The sequence below is a fragment of the Geospiza fortis genome, unplaced genomic scaffold (assembly GCF_000277835.1).
Source record: "Geospiza fortis unplaced genomic scaffold, GeoFor_1.0 scaffold909, whole genome shotgun sequence".
In the NCBI taxonomy this organism is placed as follows: domain Eukaryota; kingdom Metazoa; phylum Chordata; class Aves; order Passeriformes; family Thraupidae; genus Geospiza; species Geospiza fortis.
The window spans coordinates 828,705-836,065 of NW_005054520.1; positions in this window are offsets into that span (position 1 = coordinate 828,705).

Below are 7,361 nucleotides of genomic sequence, written 5' to 3' on the forward strand. Positions count from 1 at the left end.
CATGACTTAATATTTTAGTTGGGCCCTTGTAGCTTATGGTTATATGACGGGAAGAGAGGAAAAATATCAACTGGTTCTCTGGTGTCAAAGTAAACAGACATTGTCCAGTGTTTTTGGAATGGGGCTGAGTAAGTGTGGCCTGGGCTGGTGGGAAAATATCTTGTGGGAAGAACCTCTGAGGTCCTGCAAAGCTAAGGGAAAGTGGGATTAGACTCTCAGGTTCTTCCATGCCTGAGTAATGCCACAGAAGAAAGGGAAAACTGGTCCCTGCCGAGTGTGAGATGTGGTGTTAACAACAGGACACTGCTGCTGTTACAAAGGGTTTAACTTTGAGACCTGTCAGCAATTAATTACAGATGGCTTTTAAAACAGTCTTTTTTTTAGATAAAGAACATGTTATTATTAAATCTGCACTTACCTTCACAAGCTCAGGAATTTTTAATGTTTGGATTGGTTGCAGAGGCAATTTAGCACCTAAATCCCTTTAGAGATGAGATCACGCCAGTTCTTTCCACAACAAGTGTACAGTATTTATTTCTGCTTTTTATACAACTGCCATTTTTTAAAATTGTCTTTTGGCTCAGCTACTTAAAGCCAACCTCTCTTATTGCCACAGCGTTCTGACTGTGCCTTCTAATTATAAGGCACCCAGGAGGAATTCAGTCTAACACTGTCTTCCTTCAACCTGTTGTTACATCATCCACAGAAAGATCAGAGAGATAACCCTTTGTCCCAGGTAAATTAGAGCAAGTGGAACAGCAGAAGCAAGCTGGCATTACTCCTTCCCAGAAACACTGTGAGGGTACACTAGTGAGAGGATTGTCTGACCTCAGAGCAGACTTGCCTTCTGGAGGGAGGACATGTCCCACTGTTCCAGGCTTTGGAGCAAAATGGTCCCAGAAACAGTGAGGTAGAAACAATGATAGCTCCAAAACTCACACTGCTATTTAACATGCCCTTTCTCACTCTGGTTTCTGGAGCTGCTGAGGAAGTGTGCTGGCTCTAAGACATCAGCAGTTTTGCTTGGAATGATCTGTATTAAGTAATGACTTGAAGGGCTCAGGAGAATACACAAGGGATGGGTATCTGGGGGAAGCAATCTCGTGCTGTCTGAAAGCAGACCTGTAACATTTCAGAAATTACTATCGGTTTTGGATGTCCATGTTGGGGTTTATCCCCTTTAATACAAAGGCCCAATTTCTAATGGGAAATAATCTGCATGATGGAAACTGGGGGAGCTGAAGCACCTTGGAGTTTCTGATAGTCTCCAAAGGAGCACATGCAAAATGAATTCACGGCTCTGGTAAGTGTTGGCTGGAGAAGGGACCACTGGATGGAGCTCTCGTCCTGTGGTTGGCCACCACTGGTTACCTGAGAGGCTTGACCTGTACCGGTGAGGAGCTCCGCAGGAAATCCACTCTTTGAACAAGGTAAGGGTCTAGGATTCCAGTCTGATAGCACGGTGGTGACATGTGATAACGCTGTGTTGCTTTATGAGAAACCCAGACCTCCTGGTCAAGAAGGGAAAAATCAAGCAGTGTGATTAGCTGTGAGAATGTGGGAGACCACATTCATCAAGGTGGGCAAACAGGTATGGCCACCACCAGTCTGGAAAAAACCCAAGTCTGAAAGGTGCCAGGTGAAGATTTGGTCTAAACTGGTGGCTCTGAGCTTTCAGAGCCAAATGCTTGTGGTTGCAAATAAGCTGCTCACCAAAATCTACAGTTTTCCAGATGTAAGGGGGTAATAAATCCAGAAGGAAAGCTACATGTGTGCGCAGCTCACGTAGTTACTGACATCAAAACTGAAGCATTTCAGAGAAACATGATCCTGTCCTCCCATGGAGATGCCTGGTCCAACTTCATTCCAGTTGTTGGCTGGAAGGAGCAGAATTGCAAGGTTCAAGTCTCAGGATTGCTGAGGCTGACACTGTTGGGAGTGGGGATTGCAGGGAGTGAGGGGTCAGAGAAGGTCATGTGAATGTGTTTGGCTGTAGGTGATGGTTTGAAGCTGTGTCGTGAAGGAAAGTGCTTTTAGCAGAAAGATTTCCAAATGGTGTTTGCCCTAGTTTTCTGACAAAGATGTTGGTCAAGAGGGGATTTTAATATGATTAGTGCTTACAGGCACACAGTCTGAAATAGCTTAAAGGCTTGACCTTTTCTTCTTTCTATAAGTGAAGAAGAGGAGGACACTTCTTCAAAACTTACTGAAAACCTTCACTACTGAAGGCTTTTTTTAAAAAAAAAGATTGTGTGTTGTTTGACTTGACTGTTGGCTTCCTTGAACTGAAACAGACTATTTTATGTCATTTTATCTGCCTTTTACCATGCATTTAATACAGGGCCTTTGGTAGTTGCCTGCCTGGTTAGGAGTTAAAAGTACAAGTGAAATAGTGCTTATGATATACTGTGTATTTTTAAGACGTGGAGTTTTTTCAGAGGAAGGAATTAGAATTGGAATGCTTCCAAAATCCAGTTTTAATAAAGTGTGTGCGAGTTCAGAAAGGAAAAATTCCTTTCTTTTCACTTGGTTGCTCTTCTCATAAAGAGTTTGGATCTGTGTGTATGTGCCTACACATGTGCATATGTGTGTTGCATCAGCACTTTGGGCACAGGTTTAGGATACTGCTGGTGGGATTTCTGGATTGTAAAATCACCTGTCAGAATACCTTGCTTTAAGGAGTGTGATTTGCCTCCTTTGTTTATTTTTGTTCACCGGTTTGGGATAATATTTGCAAATGACTTGTTTCCAAAGAAAATGAAGTGTTTACTGCAGAAATTTGAGTGTGGCTCAGGGTTGACTGAGATGTACCATTTCAGGTGTAGTTATGCATCCAGCACTTTGTTTCCTCTGCCTGCAAAAAGGAAGAGGAAAAATAGATCCCTACAACTGCAAAAAGTGCCAAGGATGTCACAAATGGCTGGTTTGCCCCCTGTCATTCAGGGGAGAGCTAACCCTGCCCTTCCAGCTCACAGTCCTGGCAGTCCTTGTTAAAAATTCCTGACTGACCATTCAAAGCCTTCCTTATTCATGTCTGTGCAAGGATTATTAGGACAACTATTGGGAGCCAATGGTAGCCAGTGCTGATAGCACAGCTGAAAGTAAACAGTGACATGGTGCAAGGTGTCGCTCTATTGAGGCTTTTAGAGTGTGCTCCCAGCTGTTCTACCTGCTTGGTGCTGTTTGGACAGAACAAGGCTGAGTTCCCTGTTTTGTGCTGGTCGTGGGCCACACACTGGCCTTCCTGTCCCAGCAGGAACTGCCTCCCAAACAGCTCCCCAGGGCTTGGGTTGCTGGCTGTGGGTGATGAGATGCTGCTGGGAGAGGGGTAAGGAATTGAAAGAGGATGTGGGTCACATTTTTTTTCAAGCTCTTTGTGGCATATGCATTATGTCATGATGCCTCTGGAAAAGTAAACAGCACTTCAGGTTTAGTCATGCCCTGTGCTTATTATAGTCCTGCTGAGGGATTCCAGCCACTTGCCAAGTGCCAGTGCCTAGCACTGGATAGGCATCCCAGCCATAGAGCCATCTGCCTGGTGGGCTGGGAAGATCCTCTGGCAGCTGCTGGAGATGCTGGGTTGGGAAGAGCTGATGCACACAAATGACACACTAATCCCAAGTCGGAAAAGGGGGGTGATGCCAGCCATGCGGGACAGGGATTTCTGCCTGGCAGGTGTCTGCAGACCTGCTGGCTCCCCAGAACACTTCCTCTCCTTCTGCCAGTGCTGGCCTCGTGTTCCCAAATTAGCCAACACTTGGGCAAAGCGTGAATAGAAGTCACATAGCTGAGAATCTAACTGTGCCCTGCCTAGGTGCGTGGGAGGGTCATGGGGAAGGTTAACACGGGGCTTTCTGCTGTGTAAGCTGCAGGAAAATTCTTCTGCCCAAATTCATGCTTGCTTGCTTGCTGAGCTTTGACTGCAAGAAGAGTGAAGAGAGCACATGAGAAAGCTCTCCAGGGAATGAGCAGCAGGATGGGCTTAGGAAGGACAGAGTGCTGTGCTGAAGTTTGATTTTTAGCAGCTGATATCTTCTAATATGAAGTTGCAGCCCAAAAATGTAGAGACAGAATATAAAAATACAGCAGTGAAAGTGACTTTCCATGCTAATGGCTAATTTTTTTGCTTTCTGTTTTTAACTCTGCTCAGAGTTAGCTTTGAATCTACTTACATGATGAGGACATCAGCACTGCCTGGTTTTGAGAATCATTTAAATGCAAGCTGAGGTCTATTTCTGCAAGCGTGATGCAGAGCACTCTCACCAAACCGTTAGAATTTCCTGCTAATTGTGGTGTTTCATTTCTGGCCAACTGCATTCCAGAATGGCCTCTCTCTAATGTGCTATTTACTGACTCTATTTCAGTAGATAAACTCCTCAGCTTAGCAATAGGAAATTTCTCTTCCTTGCACAGTGTTCTAAAGCCTCTTTAAACTAGACAGAAATCTATAGGCTAATGTGGTAATTTTGATTTATTAACTTGAGGTAAGTATAAACTCTTCCTGTTGGAATGTTGACAATGTTTGGCATTGAATGGAGATGCTGGCGCATATTGTATGGGAGGCCTGAGATCTGTAATAAATACAAAGGCCATAGATATTTAAGGTGTATTACATCCCATCCTACCTTTAACACATCCTTTAGTACCATTTAATGGGAAATAACTTAGAGGAGATCTAGGAAAACAGCTTAAAATGAATCTGTGATGCTCTGTTTTCCACTTGTGAAAAATGGAAATAAGGTGTTAAGGCAATGCAGACCAGCTTGGTACTCCCTGCAGGGTTGGATTTGTCAGCACATGCTTCACACAGAAACAGCTGACCTGACCCAGACCTGGGTCTTGAGCTGAGGCTCAAGGCAGTGGTCGTGCTGAATGGCAGAGGGGGGCTGCCCCCCAGATTGGGGGTACCTGGAAGGCCACGCACCCTCCCTCACACAGCCCAGCCTGTCTCTGGCTTCATGGTTCACAGTCCCTCAGAGCAAGGGACACCTTCCACTAGCCCAGGTTGCTCCAAGCCCTGTCCAACCTGGCCTTGGACACTTCCACACTTCCAGGGACGGAGCAGCCACCGCTTCTCTGGGCAACCAGGGCCTCACTACCCTCACAGGGAACAGCTTCTTTATAATATCTAACCCTTCCCTGAGTGCATCTGAAGCCATTTCTCTTGTCTTGTCACTTGTAAAAATTGCTTTCTTGTTTAGAGAACGTGTCTCCTTCAGTGTTTTTTTGAGAGTTTAAAGTGGAGCTTTCTAACAGGAGGGAAAAGGCAGCCAACAGGTCCTTAGCACTGGAACTAAGTTTGCTCTTTCCAGTGGAGAAGGAAGTTCCCATTGTTTCCCTGTCTTTATTGGTTTGAAGGGCTGAATGTGGTCAGAGTAACTGTTAAGTGGAAAGCAAGGGTTTCCTAACATGAGAACCAAGTCTTTCCAGCCCTTAGAATTCCACATCTGTAGGCTGTGGTGGTGGAGATGTAGCTAGGAACACCAAGAGCCCTGTTTTCAGATTCCTCAGCTTTTGTCTTCTTCCAGTGAGTCAATATCTATTTCTGTGTGAAAAACTGTAACATGAAACACCTTAAAAGCACTGATCCCTACAACAATAAACAATTAAAAGGAAAAATGGAATCCTTCCTCCAGCAGAAAATCAGAGCCAAACTGCACTTCCAAGGAAGATCGTTTTGTGATGTCCTTGATAACAGTAATAACAATAAAGGTCACGAGAGCTCTGCCATCCTGAGCCGTGATGTTGCTTGCTCAGACAAGTGGCCCCTGCTGAGACGCAGATCAGGTACATCTGATAATGGGGATGGAACAACCGTGTTTATTTTTGAAATGTGTCAGAGAACCTGTTTCTGGTCCTTGCTCTTCTCTAACAGTCAGGTGTTTATTTACATGGTCGGAAGCTCCAGGGCTTCTCCCGTAAGAAGGAGTTTATGTATCTGAACAGTTCGTACCTTTCCTTCCCCTTTGTGTGCTGATGGCATAAGATCTTAGAATGGAAGATGGAAGGGGAATGGGATATTCCTTATCTGAGATTATACTGTTGCCAGAAAGAATGGTTTCACCCTTTGTTTCTTAGCAAGGAATTAAATTGTAAATATTGGTGGTGTGAAATCTAATTTTGGGAGGCTATTCCCATATTATATAGTATGACAATGATGCAGTGGACATAGAAATCTGTCAGATTATTTGTAGGATGATCAGGAGTGCATTTTTTACTTTGTGTGCCAATCCACATTGAAGAAAGTAAATCAGGAATCTCATGGGTGGCCTTACCCTGTGAACCAAGTGTGCTTTGAAAAATGAAATGGGTGAACGTGTGTGTGCCTGGTTATTTTGCATATTTGAGCCTTTCTGTTTTAAAATCTTAGCAGCTAATTTGAAAATTAATTGAGAGCACTGCATTTTCATTTGTAATACAGGCAATATAAATATAGAAGTCAATGACCTATTCAAACAAGTCAAATTAAGTAGCAGCAGGAAATCTGAATATACTGGTGAAGTCTCATATTGCAAAACCTTCACTTCTCTTGTTGGACATGAGAAAATGACTGATGATGTGTAAATTGGAAAAGATCTAGGGAAGAGACACCATAAATAGAGACCAGACTTTAGGCAAGCCCTTACAGAGTGAGGGACAAAGACACTGGATTACAAAGTCAAAGTTCAGGATCTCTCCTAGAGCCCGCAGGAAAGACTCAGGGACCCTTCTGTAAACAGAGGCTTGTGCAGGGATTGTGAAGCACATGGTTCAGTTGCCAAGGGAGAGGGAATATGCTGTTTAGCAGTTGATGGGACTTTACCAGGAAAGGTTACAAAACTGCCAAGTCAGGACACTTTTGTACTTTTAGGCACTTCTCCGTATAAAACCAGACAGGCTGTTGTTTTGACACTTCTGGAATGCTTGGTCACAGAATAAATGTGGGTGCTAAACATTACTTAAGCCTTTTACCTGCCTGCATGGTATGGTAAGAAATGCCTGAATTGCTCTGCTTGCTTCCTGTTCGGGGGCACAGGAGGGAGCTCAGGCAGCAGCTGCCCCAACTGCAACACTTGGGGACTTAGCTGGAGGAATTTGCTTTTGTGTTCTCCTGTACTACCTCGGGGGTCTTTGAACATGGTTTTCTTTATGACTCTGAGAAGCTCTTTTGAATCCAAGTCCCAAGGTTTTGGGTTTCCCTTTTACTGAAGGTATTCAGTCCAAGGAATGTGGTGGACACATTGAAGTTTTCTTTGGTGTAGTTGCCATGCAGCATTTTCTGCTCCGATTTGTAAGTGCCACTGCATGAGTGTCATGGTTGAGGTTGTGGGGGTTGCAGTGCATGGGACACATTCTCACTCCTTCCTGGTATTCACTAAAAC